Below are 16,021 nucleotides of genomic sequence, written 5' to 3' on the forward strand. Positions count from 1 at the left end.
TCAGGAGGTGGTCGAGGGGGTGGCTAGATACACGGAAAAGCTCGGGCGAGTTGGGGGAAAGCTTCCTGGGATCGACGGGGTTAGTTTGGTGGGTCGAGGGGCGCAGGAGCCGTGGTGTAGCCGGAGATCGACCGGAGCTCCGAGGCGGAGGGGCCTCGGTCGATCTCGAGCACCGGGGCTCTGTTGGTTTGCTGGGGTGGCTAGGGAGGTACTAGTGATCGTGGTGAAGCTATCTGAGGGGTGCTGGAGCGAGGGGGAGGGCTATTTATAGGCCCGCGACGGTGAGCAGATTCGGGAGCGCCGGTGACTCATTGTGGCACGCATGGGGGTGCAGAGAGAGGTTGGGGTCGAAACCACGGTGTCAGGACGTGGTTTTGGACTGCCCGAACCATCTGGAGCATAGAGAGAGAGAGGAGTCGAGCATTCATGGCCGCGCAACCTTGGCCGGTTCTGGTGCGCGCGGGCATGCGTCGCGTGATACGTCTCAAACGTATCTATAATTTTTGATGGTTTCACGCTGTTATCTTGTCTTCTTTGGTTGTTTTATGTACCTTTTATATCTTTTTTGGGACTAACTTATTGATTCAGTGCCAAGTGCCAGTTCTTGTTTTTTCCGTGTTTTTGACTCTTTTCAGATCTGATTTTGGAACGGAGTCCAAACGGAAGAAAAACCCCGAAATGATTTTTTCCCGAACGAAAGAAGACCAGGGAGCTTTTGGGCCAAGCCAGGTGGGCTCCAAGGAGCCCACAAGCCCCCACTCCGCCACCAGGGCGGGAGGCGGCGGTGGGCAGGCTTGTGGCCTCCCTGGCCACCCCCCGACCTAGGTCTTTGGCCTATAAATTCCCAAATATTCCGCAAAAAAACAGGGGAGCCTCGAAAATACTTTCCCGCCGCCGCAAGCTTCCATTTCCGCAAGATCTCATCTGGAGACCCTTCCCGGCACCCTGCCAGAGGGGACTTTGGAGGTGGAGGGCTTCTTCTTCATCATCATCGCCCCTCCAATGACTCGTGAGTAGTTCACTTCAGACCTACGGGTCCGTAGTTAGTTGCTAGATGGCTTCTTATCTCTCTTGGATCTTCAATACAAAGTTCTCCGTGATCTTCATGGAGATCTATCCAATGTAATATTCTTTGGCGGTGTGTTTGTCGAGATCCGATGAATTGTGGACTTGTGATCAGATTATCTATGATATATATTTGCGTCTTTGCTGATTTCTTATATGCATGATTTGATATCCTTGTAAGTCTCTCCGAGTTTTGGGTTTTGTTTGGCCAACTAGATCTATGATTCTTGCAATGGGAGAAGTGCTTGGTTTTGGGTTCTGCCATGTGGTGACCTTTCCCAGTGACAGTAGGGGCAGCAAGGCACACATCAAGCAGTTGCCATCAAGGGTAAAAAGATGGGGTTTTTATCATTGGTTTGAGATTATCCCTCTACAACATGTCATCTTGCTTAAGGCGTTACTCTGTTCTTATGGACTTAATACACTAGATGCATGCTGGATAGCGGTCGACGTGTGGAGTAATAGTAGTAGATGCAGAAAGTATCGGTCTACTTGTTTCGGACGTGATGCCTATAGAAATAATCATTGCATAGATATCGTCACGACTCTGCACAGTTCTATCAATTGCTCGACAGTAATTTGTTCACCCACCGTCTACTTGCTTTCATGAAAGAAGCCACTAGTAAACACTACGACCCGCGGGTCTATTCACATCCATCGTTTACAACTCCGCTTTTACTTTACTTTGTTACTTTGTTGCTTTCAGTTCTCACTTGGCAAACAATCTATAAGGGATTGACAACCCCTTCATAGCGTTGGGTGCAAGCTTTTGTGTTTGTGCAGGATCTTGAGATACTCTTCCGCCGGATTGATACCTTGGTTCTCAAACTGAGGGAAATACTTACCGTCGCTGTGCTACATCACCCTTTCCGCTTCGAGGGAACACCAACACAAGGCTCCAAGGCCACGGGGGAAATACTTTGCATATTTGCCTAGGAAGTCCCTTAAGACGTAGCCGTAGCTGAAGGATTCCTGGTGCCGTCGACACAACTATTTCTGGCGCCATTGCAAGGGATACACAACAAACATCAGAAGTATTTCTGGCGCTGTTGCCGGGGATGAGAAGTCAAGATCTATCCAAGTAGGTCTCACAAACTCTTCTCTTGCATTTACTTTTGTTGCCAGTTGCCTCTCGTTTTCCTCTCCCCCCACTTCACATTTGCCGTTTTCATTTGCCTTTCTCCTTTGCCTTTTTCGTTCGCCCTTTTCTCTCGCTTGCTTTCTGTTCGCTTGTGTGCCTTGTGCCCTCAATATGCTTGCATCTTCGCTTGCTGAAAATCTAGTGATATGGATCCTCATCCACTTGCTAGTCTCTTTAAGAGACCCACTCGTGTGGAACAAATTGCTAGTGAGTTGAGGGCAATTGACTATTTCTTTGGAGTTTTGCATAAGCTGCGTGAATGTGAAAATTGTGAGGAAGAAATTCATCAAGTGATTCACGAGGGCTCCTTGGATGAAAAGCATGATTGCAATGGTTTCACTATAAATTCTATTAGTGACAATCATGCTAAGAATATGCAAAACCCTAAGCTTGGGGATGCTAGTTTTGCTATGACCTCTACTTGTTGCAAAATCATGATTGGGGTGATGATCTTTCTTATGATCTTGAAATTTTTTTCAAACCTCATGATGAATATGATATTTGCAATAATATTAAAAGTGGGTTTGGAGACGTCATGACTTTAGTTGATGATAATCCCACTATATTTGAAGAGCGTCAACTTTGCATGCATGTGGATCATGAAAAGAATATCCTATGGGATAGCTATAATTTTGAATTTGAATATGATCCCACATGTAATTGTTATGAGAGAGGAACATATTGTGGTAGAAACTTTCATGTTACCAAGTTACCTCTCGTTATGTGGACATTGCTATTGTCTCTTTCTTCTTCCTTGCATATGGCAACTATTGGTTGTCTTGACAATCTGTTTTCCTATAAAATGCCTATGCATAGGAAGTATGTTAGACTTAGATGTGATTTTCACATGCTTTAGGATGCTTTCGTTGTGCTTCAATTCTTGTCTTTTGTGAGAGCATCATTGAATGCCTAGCTAAGGGCGTTAAACAACAAAAGCGCTTGTTGGGAGGCAACCCAACGAATCTATCCTTTTTCTTTCTATTTTGTGTTTTCCACACTCTCATAATTCTATTATATTGTGTTTTTTGTGTTTCTTTTTGCGTTTGTGCCAAGCAAAACCGTTATGATTAGTCTTGAGGATGATCGTTTGGTCATGCTGGAAAAGACATAAACTTTCTGCTCACGAAAAGAATTTTCATTTTTTCTGCAAGAGCTTTTGAGTTCATTCTTTTTGATGCTGATTGCTACGCAAATTCTTCAGTCTGTTGTAATTTTTTAGAATTTTTGAAGTACCAGAGGTATACGAAACATACAGATTGCTACAGACTGGTCTGCTGTTAATAGATTCTGTTTTTGTTGTGTTGGTTGCTTATTTTGATGAAACTATGGATAGTATCGGGGGGTATTAGCCATGGAAGATTGAAAGTATAGTAACCCAACATCAGCACAAGTAGAATTTGAGTTTGCTACAGTACCTAAGGAAGTGGTGGTTTGCTTTCTTGTACTAATGTTATCACGAGTTTCTGTTTAAGTTTCGTGTTGTGAAGTTTTCAAGTTTTGGGTGAAGTTCTTATGGACAAAGAGATAAAAGAGTGGCAAGATCTCAAGCTTGGGGATTCCCAAGGCACCCCAAGAGATTCAAGGATGCCGTAAAAGCCTAAGCTTGGGGATGCCCCGGGAAGGCATCCCCTCTCTCGTCTTCAATCCATCGGTAACGTTACTTGGGGCAATATTTTTATTCACCGCATGTTATGTGTTTTTTATTGGAGAGTCTTGTATCATAGGAGTCTTTTATTTTTTTGTGTCACAATCATCCTTTTTGCACACCTAGAGAGAGAGACATGCACACACCGTGATTTTGTCGAGCTTCACTTATATCTTTTGGTAGACAATTCAACTCACATGTGCTTCACTTATATCTTTTGAGCTAGATAATTTTGCTCTATGTGCTTCACTTATATCTTTTAGAGCGCAGCGGTGCGTGGCTTGGTAGTTGATCTATGCTTTGAAAGTAATCTCAAAATGGGTAGTTATCCGAAGGGATACGAAAACTTCCACCTTCATGTGCATTGAATAGTTAGAGAAGTTTGATTCATCTCACTTAGTTTTGAGTTGTGGTTATGGTAATATTGAAGTCATGCTAGTAAGGTGTTGTGGATCTAGAAATACTTGTGTTGAAGTTAGTGATTCCCGTAGCATTCACGTATGGTGAACCGCTATGTGATGAAATCTGACCATGATTAGTATATTGATTGTCATCCTTTGCGTGGCGGTCGGGATCGCGCGATGGTTTATACCTACCAACCCTTCCCCTAGAAGTATGCGTTGAATGCTTTGTTTCGATTACTAATAAAACTTTTGCAACAAGTATATGAGTTCTTCATGACTAATGTTGAGTCCATGGTTTAGATGCACTTTCACCTTCCACCATCACTATCTTCTTAGTGCCATGCAACTTTCGCCGGTGCACAAAACCAACCATTAGCCTCCCTCAAAACAGCCACCATACCTACCTACTATGGCTTTTTCAAAGTTATTCCGAGATATATTGCCATGCAGCTACCACCATGATATGTGCCACCACGTCTACATTGCCTTTGCACGATCATAAGATAGCTAGCATGATGTTTCCATTGATGTCTATGCCATGCTAGATCATTGCCACGGTACACTACCGAAGGCATTCCATATAGAGTCATAATTGCTCTAAGTTTTGAGTTGAAAGTGTGATGATCATCATTATTGGAGCATTGCCCCATGTGAGGAAATAAAAGAGGCCAAAGAATCCCATAAAAAAAGAGAGGCCAAAGAGCCCACCAAAATAAAAAAATGAGAGAAAAAGAGAGAAGGGACAATGCTACCACTTTTTCCACACTTGTGCATTTTAAGCACCATGATCTTCATGATTGAGAGTCTCTCGTTTTGTCACCACCATATAGCTAGTGGGAAATTATCATTATATAACTTGGCTTGTATATTCCAATGATAGGCTTCCTCAAAATTGCCTTAGGTCTTCGTGAGCAAGCAAGTTGGATGCACACCCACTAGTTTTCTTTAAGAGATTTCACATAATTGTAGCTCTAGTGCATCATTTGTATGGCAATCCCTACTCATTCACATTGATATCTATTGATGAGCATCTCCACAACTCAGTGATATGCCTAGTTAATGTGACTATCTTCTCCTTTTTGTCTTGCAACCTCCACCACATTCCACACCATCTATAGTGCTATAACCATGGCTCACGCTCATGTATTGCGTGAGAGTTGAAAATTTTGAGAAAGTAAAGGTGTGACACAATTACTTGGCCAATACCGGGGTTGTGCATGATTTAAATTCGTTGTGCAATGATGATAGAGCATAGCCAGACTATATGCTTTTGTAGGGATAACTTTCTTTTGGCCTTGTTATTTTGAAAGTTCATGATTACTTTGCTAGTTTGCTTGAATTATCATTGTTTCCACGTCAATAGCAAACTATTGTTTTGAATCTAATGGATCTGAACATTCACGTCACATATGAGGAATTACAAAGGACACCTATGTTAGGTAGCATGAAAGCATCAAAAATTCATTCTTATCACTTCCCTACTCGAGGACGAGCAGGAGTTAAGCTTGGGGATGCTTGATACGTCTCAAACGTATCTTCGCGCGAGCTCTAGCGCGGGGGAGGAGGGGCCCTAAGGATTGCTTGACGCAGAAGGGTTGTCGAGGAAGAGGTTGGACATCTCGAGGGAGGTTGGGACTGGCCGAGGGCGTCGCCCCCACCTCAGTGACTCCCTGTAGCGCGCCTAGAGCGCAGTTTTGGCATGCCACGACATGCTGGTGCGCTCTGAGGCACTTTGGACGTGTCTAGCATGTCCTGGCACTTGCTGGCGGTGTGGCTAGCCATTTGGTTCTTGTGGGAGCATTGGCTGGTCAATGGAGGCAAGAAATTCTGGTGCTGTTAGTCATGAACTGAGATCTAAATTGTGTTTTTTAGCCTTTCCACTTTGAACCAGTGATGGGCCGGTTGACTGGGGTTAGACACACGTGCTGGACACTTAATCTAAGAGTTTGAAGCAAAGGAGTTTGGTTTAGCTGTGGCTAAGGTGGCTTTTTCCTATCTGTCAGAAGGTGTTTGACAGTGGCTTAAGGGGATTGCACCCCACCACTGGTGCTGCAACTTAACAGGGTTGGGGTTGGTGGTAAACCATGGAGTTTTACCAATTTTGAGCTCCAAAGGACAAGTTTAGCTTTGTAAACTTGAAAACACTCCAATATGACCAGATCTGTCCCTTCCAAATGGAGTGTGGGCAAACTAAATCCCACAAATCCCATTTTTGGTGTGGAACCCTCATTTGAGGTATTAGGCACTCCTGCAAAGTTTTAGCATCGTTGGACAAACTTTGCTATGTAGATTTTCTCTAACTTGATTCTGGACAAACAAGGTATTTGGGATATTTGGGTTCCTTGTCCACCTTTGATCAAGGAGAAACTTTATGTGGACACCAAACAAGGCTTAGGGATATCACTGTAATTTTGTAGGAATTTATTGAGAATATTTCCTTTGGAAATATTTCAAAATGTCAAAACAGACATAATTATCTTTCATAGTTTTAATCAATAAATATAATATAAAATGGGGTTTTAAATCCTATGTATGGATAATATATGTCCTTCTGATCATCTCTAAATTTAATCAGATTTTTCTAAAGCAGAAAAATATTTTTCCATGTTGGAATACCTATTCTGGCCTTAGAAATGGACAGGTTATTTAATTAGGAAAATAATCACAAAAATAATTATTTTTGTGGTTTTGAAATATAAAGATAGGTAAAAATCAGATTACCAAATATGAGTGGAAGCACTGCTTGCTATCAAGGACATGTAGTGCAATCTCAAGGTGGTTTTACTTGGGTCAGAAATAAGCAAGGGTTTTTGAAATCAGTATAATACCAAAGACTTTAGGGTTTCAAATCCTCACATGATCAGGCATACAGGCATACAATATCAATCATGGCACTCACAACACTAGTTTTGAAAAAGTTTTAACAAGCTCAGAATTTCACAATACAGACAAGTGATAGACAAAACAAGGTGTGACAGAAGTGATGGCTTCACATATAAAAAGGATGTGGATTGAAACTTGTTGAGGGTAGGCAAACGTAGACCTTGGTCATTGTTGCAATTAATAGGAAGTCATAAGGAAGGAGAGGTTCACATATAAATATATCATCTCTGACACCATCTATGATTGTGAACACTCACTAAACTATTGCATGCCTAGAAGTAGATGTTGGACAAGGAAGACAACATAATGAATTTTGTTTGCTTGGCTCCGAACAATGTTATATGATTAGAGATCCCTTAGCATGTGACGATTGCTTCCACCTCATATTAGCTAAAACCTCCCGCACCAAGTAGAGATACTACTTGTGCATCCATAAACCTTCAAACCAGTTTTGCCATGAGTGTCCACCATACCTACCTATGGATTGAATAAGATCCCTCAAGTAAGTTGTCATCGGTGCAAGCAATAAAAATTTCTCTCTAATATGTATGATCTATTAGTGTGTGGAAAATAATCTTTATACCAACCTTTGATGAGGAAGACATACAAGCGACAGACTGCATAATAAAGTTCTTTATCACAGGAGGCAATATATAGTGACGTTCCTCCGCACTAAGAGGACACGCATCCAAACCTCAAAAGCGCATGACAACCTCTGCTTCCCTGTGCGAAGGGCCTATCTTGTACCTTTACTTTTTGCCCTTGAAAGAGTCATGGTGACCTTCACCAATTCCTTATTTCGCCTTTATCTTGGCTAACGTCATATGCTTGGGAAAGATCTATATTCATATGTCAACTTGGAGGTAGGCATTCATAAATTATTATTGTTGACATTACCCTTGAGGTAAGCAGTTGGGAGGCAAAACTGTAAGCCCCTATCTTTCTCTGTGTCCAGCTGAAACTTTGATCTCATGAGTACCACGTTAGTTGTAGCAATTGTAGAGAACGAAAGAATGATTGAGTATGTGGATTTGCTTTACAAGCTCTTATTTGACTCTTTCTGATGTTGTGATAAATTGCAATTGCTTCAATGACTAAAGGCTATCGGTTGTTACTTCTCGGTAAGGTTCTTTATCCATGCTTTACTTTGTGAAGGAATTATCACTTTAGCATGAGAGATTATATGTTGGTATGGCTGTTCTGATCATGATCATGATGCATGCATGTTCGTATCTTGTTTTGTCGACACCCTTCTCCCTAAACATGTGCACATATTTATTGAGCTAGGCTTTCGCTTGAGGACAAGCGAGGTCTAAGCTTGGGGGGAGTTGATATGTCCATTTTGCATCATGTTTTCATGTTGATATTAATCGTTTCTTGGGCTGTTATTTCACTTCACGGTACAATTCTTATGCCTTTTCTCTCTTATTTTGCAGGTTTACATGAAGAGGGAGAATGCCGGCAACTGAAATTCTGGCCTGAAAGTGGAGCAAAGTTAAGATACCTATTCTGCGCAACTCCAAACGCCGTAAAAATCAACGAGGATTTTTTTCTGATTTATCAAAAATACCCGAAGAATTGCTAGAGGGGGGCGTGCAGGTGGCCACAAGCCTGCACGGCGCGACCAGCCCCCAGGCCGCGCCATGAGGGCTTGTGGGCAGCCTGCAGGCCCACTTGCCCCCTCTTTTGCTATATGAAGGGTTTCATGCAAGAAAAAATCGGGGAGGGGCTTTTTCGTGGATTCGCCGCCGCCACGAGGCGGAACTTGAGCACAACCAATCTAGAGCTCCGGCAGGACGATCCTGCCTGGGAAACTTCCCTCCCGGAGGGGGAAATCATCGCCATCGTCATCACCAACACTCCTCTCATCGGAGGGGTCTCGTCACCATCAACATATTCATCAGCACCATGTCATCTCCAAACCCTAGTTCATCACTTGTAACCAATCTCCGTCTCGCGACTCCGATTGGTACTTGTAAGGTTGCTAGTAGTGTTGATTACTCTTTGTAGTTGATGCTAGTTGGATTATTTGGTGGAAGAGTTTATTTTCATATCCTTGATGTTACTCATTACCCCCCTGTTCATGAATATGACTATGCTTTGTGAGTAGTTACTTTTGTTCCCGAGGACATGGGATAAGTCATGCTAATAGTAATCATGTGAATTTGGTATTCGTTCAGTAATTTGATATGTTGTATGCTGTTTTTCCTCTAGTGGTGTCCTGTGAACGTCGACTACATAAAACTTCACCATTATTTGGGCCTAGAGGAAGGCATTGGGAAGTAGTAAGTACATGATGGGTTGCTAGAGTGACAGAAGCTTAAACCCTAGTTTATGCGTTGCTTCGTAAGGGGCTGATTTGGATCCACTAGTTTAATGCTATGGTTAGACTTTGTCTTAATTCTTCTTTCGTAGTTGCGGATGCTTGCGAGAGGGTAATCATAAGTGGGATGCTTTTCCAAGTAAGGGTAGTACCCAAGCGCCGGTCCACCCACATATCAAACTATCAAAGTAACGAACGCGAATCATATGAACATGATGAAACTAGCATGACAGAAATTCCCGTGTGTCCTCGGGAGCGTTTTTCCTCCTATAAGACTTTGTCCAGGCTTGTCCCTTGCTACAAAAGGGATTGGGCCACTTTGCTGCACGGTTGCTACTTTTGTTACTTGTTGCTTACTACGAATCATCTCACCACACAATCACTTGTTACTGATAATTTCAGTGCTTGCAGATATTTCCTTGCTGAAAACCACTTGATAGATCCTTCTGCTCCTCGTTGGGTTCGACACTCTTACTTATCGAAAGGACTACGATTGATCCCCTATACTTGTGGGTCATCACGGCCCTACCGAATTTCAACCCAGACAAAACCCTAGCCAAACCCACCATTTCGGTGCAACCGATTCTGCATCGGTGCTACCGAGTTCACGTGACCAACCTTCTATTGCCTCGGTACAAAAAATCGGGATTTCCGAGTTTGGTATCGGTGTCACTGAGTTGGGTCATCTGACCGTTATCCACCTTTTCGGTTCCACCGAGTTGTTTATAGCAGTCTCACCGAGATTCAAAAGTTGCTGCCTTTTGTGCAAGTTGGTACCACCGAGTTTATTACTTCGGTGTCACCGAGTTAGTCACTTTAGGTGTAACAGTTGGATTTTGGGTGCTGATTATATATACCCCTCCACCTACCTCTCATTCAAAGAGGAAGCACTCAGAACACACACTTCATTGCGAGATCTATTTTTCTGAGAGAGAGCCACCTACTCATGTGTTGAGTTCAAGATATTCCAATCCAATCATTTGAAACTTGATATCTAGCCTCCTCAAGTTTCTTTCCACCAAATCAATCTCTCCTACCCATGCCCAATCTATGAGAGAGTGATTGAGTGTTTGGGAGACTATCTTTAGAAGCACTAGCGCAAGGAGTTCATCGTTCTACCGCATCTAATACCTTTTGTAGGGTGGTGCCTCCTAGATTGGTTAGGTGTCGCTTGGGAGCCTCCTACTTCGTGTTGTGGAGTTGAACCAAGATGTTTGTAAGGGCAAGGAGATCGCCTACTTCGTGAAGATATACCATGAGTGAGGCTAGTCCTTCGTGGACGGAAGCCTTGGTGGAATAGACAAGGACGTTTCTTCGTGGACCCCTTGTGGGTCGAGCCCTCCATGGACTCTCGCAGTTGTTACCCTCCGTGGGTTGAAGTCTCCACTAACATGGACATACGATAGCGTCGCCTATTGGAACCATGCCAAAAATTGCCGTGTCAACCTCTTGTGTTTGATCTCCCTACCTTACTCCTTTACTTTACACTTGCATGTTTTACATTCCGCTGCTATACTCTTAGAACTGCATGTGTAGGGTGAACTTGACTTACCACTCTTGGTAAAACTTGCCCACAACTAAAATTGGGAAAAGACTAAGTTTTATTGGTCAAGTAGTCTAATCACCCCCTCTATACATACTTTCGATCCTACACCAATGTGTGGACAACAATCATAATATTAACATGTTTCGATGTGTGAATGTTTTATGTTCTATTGTTATGTTTCAATATGTGTAACAGGCTAACAACTAGAGCCAGAAATTAGTACGAAAACAGATAGAATATGAAACTAATAATATATATTAATTGTTCAATAGTTCATTGTAGCACACACACACACACACACATATACATATATATATATTGTCACATATACGTGATGATAGTACTTAACATAATACGTAAAATGAATAAAAACTAAACTAATAATAACCCCTCCGTGGGCGGGAAGCAGTAAATAGACAACCTCTCGCTAGCCGCTCCCTGATGCGCGGCGGCTTCCCAACACACAGGGAGTTTGCCGCCTCCTCTGCCTCACATCACTCGACGTGCTGATCATCCTCTTGCTTGTGGAGGCACGTGACCATCCAGGCAATCTCACTAGGCATCCATCGGAGCTCTTTGGTGGTGGCACGCTCGAGCTTATCGGCCCACGCCCACACAGCGGTGAGGTTCCTAGCGCCTGTGGCTATTATTGCATGGTACGGGTCGTCTTTGTACACCTCGTCCGCTTGTCAACGCGCCTGCCACCAAAGCTCGAGCTCCTCCTTTTCAATGCATCTCTACAAGCATTCCAGGCCGCGAGGTTCTTGACGTTCTGCTCAGCCCACTCCTTCTTGAACTCCACCTTCCTAGCTCTCTCAGTCGGCGGCATCGCCTTCCACAAAGCCAGATTGTATTGGCCCCAAAACTAATCTCCAGTTGGAGGGTCTGGCGCGACCTCGTTTGGGGGAGCGAAGGAGTCCTCCTCGTCGTTGTGCTGTGTCGTGTCCTTGTGGGGTGGCGCCTCTTCCTCTGCTTGTGCACAGGCTGACTGCGCCATGGGATAGCTTTGTTCGATGGGTGGGGGAGAGAGATGAATGAATGCATGTGGGATGACGTATTGACGGGCAACATTTATAGGCTACCGGAATCTTGATCAATGCGAGCAGAAGGGGGGGGACTGCAACAGACGCATCGCTTGCCGGAATTAAATGGCTTCGATTGAACACGATTGATCGGTCAACAGTCGTGTGTGACTTAAGATCACCGACGGCCCCCAATGCATGCTCGGGTGTGATTAATAGTCCATGGAAATTGGCTTTCAAAACTCGAAACGCGAAACAGAGTGCCAATCATGTGGGACCCATTTTTCTTTCCAAATATTTACATTTGCTATCCAAATGTAATGCATGCGTACCATTTGTGTTATGGAAGCAAGTCTAGTACTATAACCACGACATCTTGGCCCCATGTCAGGAAATCATGCAGATTTTCATCTACTTCAAAGTATTCTTTTTTATTTTTTCAATTTAGTAACCTAGATTCTCAATGCTTGTGTCCAAACTATTACTCAAGATGTTTGGAAATACTTCAATTTTATTGCATGTGGCATATATACACAAGCAAGTAGTATGTAAATATGATTTTTCGAGCAGTTTTTGCTTCATCTTGCATGTTTGCGTGTTTCAGTTTGGAACTATGGCCATTCAATTTCTATAAACTAACTTAATGTATAAAAATGCCATTCGAATCCCGATTTTTTCATTTTTAGGATGTAGGTCATATTCGTGCATTGTAACGATGAAAAAAACTAGGTCGAATGAGACAACGATTGGTGGTTTGTCATCACACAAGGCCCCACGTTCCCTCTCGGAACCACTCGCCTTCGTGTGATGCTCTAGTTTGTGAGAGGCATGTGTCTCAAGTTGGCAATGGGGATTACTCAGGTGGGTATTGGTGTACCATCACTGTCCCCATCTCAGTCTCCATACCTGTGTGCGGGGATAAAAAGTTTAGCATCACCGTACCCAGCGGGTTCTTTATCCCCGTGGGTAAACCCACACATGCATTTAAGAACAACCTTTGATAGTGTCTTAGTAGAAATATGTCATATTTCAATGTAGTAAACAATATGTTGTGGTTAGCTTTGGGATTTCTTAGGGATTTTTAGGCCAAAGGGCTGGAATATGTGGAAATTTGGGTGACTAAGGGCGCAAATTACGTGGGGTCTACTGATACGTCCATTTTGCATCATGCTTTCATGTTGATATTTATCGCTTTATGGGCTGTTATTACACTTCACGGTACAATACTTATGCCTTTTCTCTCTTATTTTGCAAGGTTTACATGAAGAGGGAGAATGCTGGCAGCTGGAATTCTGGCCTGAAAAAGGAGCAAGTCTGAGATACCTATTCTGCGCAACTCCAAAAGCCGTGAAAATCAACGTGGAGTTTATTTTGGGATTTATAAAAAATACTGGGCCGAAGAAGTGCCACACGGGTGCCATCAAGAGGCCACAAGCCTGCTAGGCGCGGCCTCCCCCTGGCCGCGCCTAGGGGGCTTGTGGGCTCCCACTTGGCCCTCTCGCTCCCCCCTTTTGCTACAAGAAGGGCTTCGTTCCAGAAAAAATCAGGAGGAGGCTTTTCGGAGGATTCGCCACAGCCACGTGGTGGAACTTGAGCAGAACCAATCTAGAGCTCCGGCAGGATGATCCTGCCAGGGAAACTTCCCTCCCGGAGGGGGAAATCATGGCCATCGTCATCACCAACACTCCTCTTATCGGAGGGGACTCATCACCATCAACATCTTCATCAGCACCATTCATACGTCTCCATCGTATCTACTTTTCCAAACTCTTTTGCCCTTGTTTTGGACTCTAATTTGCATGATTTGAATGGAACTAACCCGGACTGATGATGTTTTCAGCAGAATTGCCATGGTGTTGTTTTTGTGCAGAAATGAAAGTTCTCGGAACGTCCTGAAAATTTACGAAGAATATTTCTGGAAAATATGAAAAATACGTGCGCAAAGATCCACCGGAGGGGATGGGCCAGTGGGCCACAAGCCGTGTAGCAGCGGCCTCCCCCCTGGCCGCAGCTACCAAGCTTGTGGGGCCCATGTGGCTCTGCCGCCCCCAATTCCAGCGCTATTATTCCCTTTCGTCCTGGAAAAAATCAGGAGAGAAGATTTCATGGCGTTTTACGATCCACAGGCGCCGCCACATCCCGTTCTTGCCCTGGAGGGCAGATCTGGAGTCCGTTTTGGGCTCCGGATCAAGGAGATCGTCGCCATGTACATCATCAACCTTCTTCCCTCTCCAATTCCATGAAGCTCTTCATCGTTCGTGAGTAATCTATTCGTAGGCTCGCTGGGCGGTGATGAGCAGGATGAGATCTATCATGTAATCAAGTTAGTTTTGACGGGGATTGATCCCTAGTATCCACTATGTTCTGAGATTCATGTTGCTACTACTTTGCCATGCTTAATGCCTGTCACTAGGGCCCGAGTGCCATGATTTCAGATCATAAATTATTATGTTGTCACCAATATATGTGTGTTTTAGATCCAATCTTGCAAGTTGTAGTTATCTACTATGTGTTATGATCTGGCAACCCCGGAGTGACAATAACCGGAACCACTCCCCGTGGTGACCATAGTTTGAGGAGTTCATGTGTTCACCAAGTGCTAATGCGTTGGTCCGGTTCTTTATTAAAAGGAGAACCTTAATATCCCGTAGTATCCATTTGGACCCCGCTGCCACGGGAGGGATGGACAATAGATGTCATGCAAGTTCTTTTCCCTAAGCACGTATGACTACACACGGAATGCATGCCTACATCACATTGACGAACGGGAGCTAGTCATATATCTCTCCGTGTTATAACTGTTGCATGATGAATGACATCCAACAAATCACAGATCCATTGCCTACGAGTTTGTCTCACTGCCATTGTTACTTGCTTTGCTCTGCTACTGTTATTGCTGTTGCTGCTACTGTTACTTGCTGCTACTGTTACTCGCTTTGCTCTGTTGCTGTTACTGCTGTTGGTGCCATTGTTACTTGCTGCTACTGTTACTTGCTTTGTCCTGCTGCTACTGCCATTACTGTTACCTACTGTTGCTGTTACTTGCTACTGTTGCTACTTTCTACTGCTGCCACTATTGTTGTTCCTTGCCACTGCTGTTACTCGTTACACTGCTACTATCTGCTACAATACTTTTCTAGCACCATTGATACTTCAGTTAGGAATAATCTGTCGTCAACAGATTCTTTCCTAGCACCGTTGCTATCATACTACCTTTGTTGCTTATATCCTGCTTGGAGATACTAATCTTTCAGGTGTGGTTGAGCCGACAACTCAACTGCTAATACTAGAGAATATCCTTTCACTCCCATCGTGTCGAACCAACAAATTTGGGTTGAATACTCTACCCTCGAAAACTACCGCGATCCCAGACGCTGGTGGGCCATTGCAATACAATTGCTAATTGTTGAGCAACTGGAAGCAGTTCTTTTCTGGCACCATTGTCAGGGGACTGCTAGCAGCTCTTTTCTGGCGCCGTTGCCGGGGAGGGATAGCTATATTCTCTGAGTCACTTGGGATTTATATCTGCTGATCACTATGAAGAATCTGAAAGATCCAAGAACCAAAGTCTTGCCCTCAACTACGAGGGGAGGTAAGGAACTGCCATCTAGCTCTGCACTTGATTCACCTTCAGTTATGAGTAAGTTTGCGACACCACCTCCTGCTAGAAATCTTGATATGTGACCTGTGCTAGATGATGCTTATGATTCTACTGCTAGAGATACTATGCATGATACTGCTAGAGATGCTATGCCTGATACTGCTAGAGATGCTATGCCTGATACTGCTTTGCCTGATGATGCTAGAGATGCTATTTTGCCTGATGATGCTATGCTTGATACTGCTTTGCCTGATGATGCTAGAGATGCTATTTTGCCTGATAATGCTATGCTTGATACTGCTAGAGATGCTACTTTGCCTGATATGCCGCTAGGGGTATTCCTTGATGCTCATATTGCTAGAGTTACTGCCAATGCTCGTGATGCTTGTGA

This window comes from Hordeum vulgare, chromosome 4H (assembly GCF_904849725.1).
Source record: "Hordeum vulgare subsp. vulgare chromosome 4H, MorexV3_pseudomolecules_assembly, whole genome shotgun sequence".
NCBI classification, from domain to species: domain Eukaryota; kingdom Viridiplantae; phylum Streptophyta; class Magnoliopsida; order Poales; family Poaceae; genus Hordeum; species Hordeum vulgare.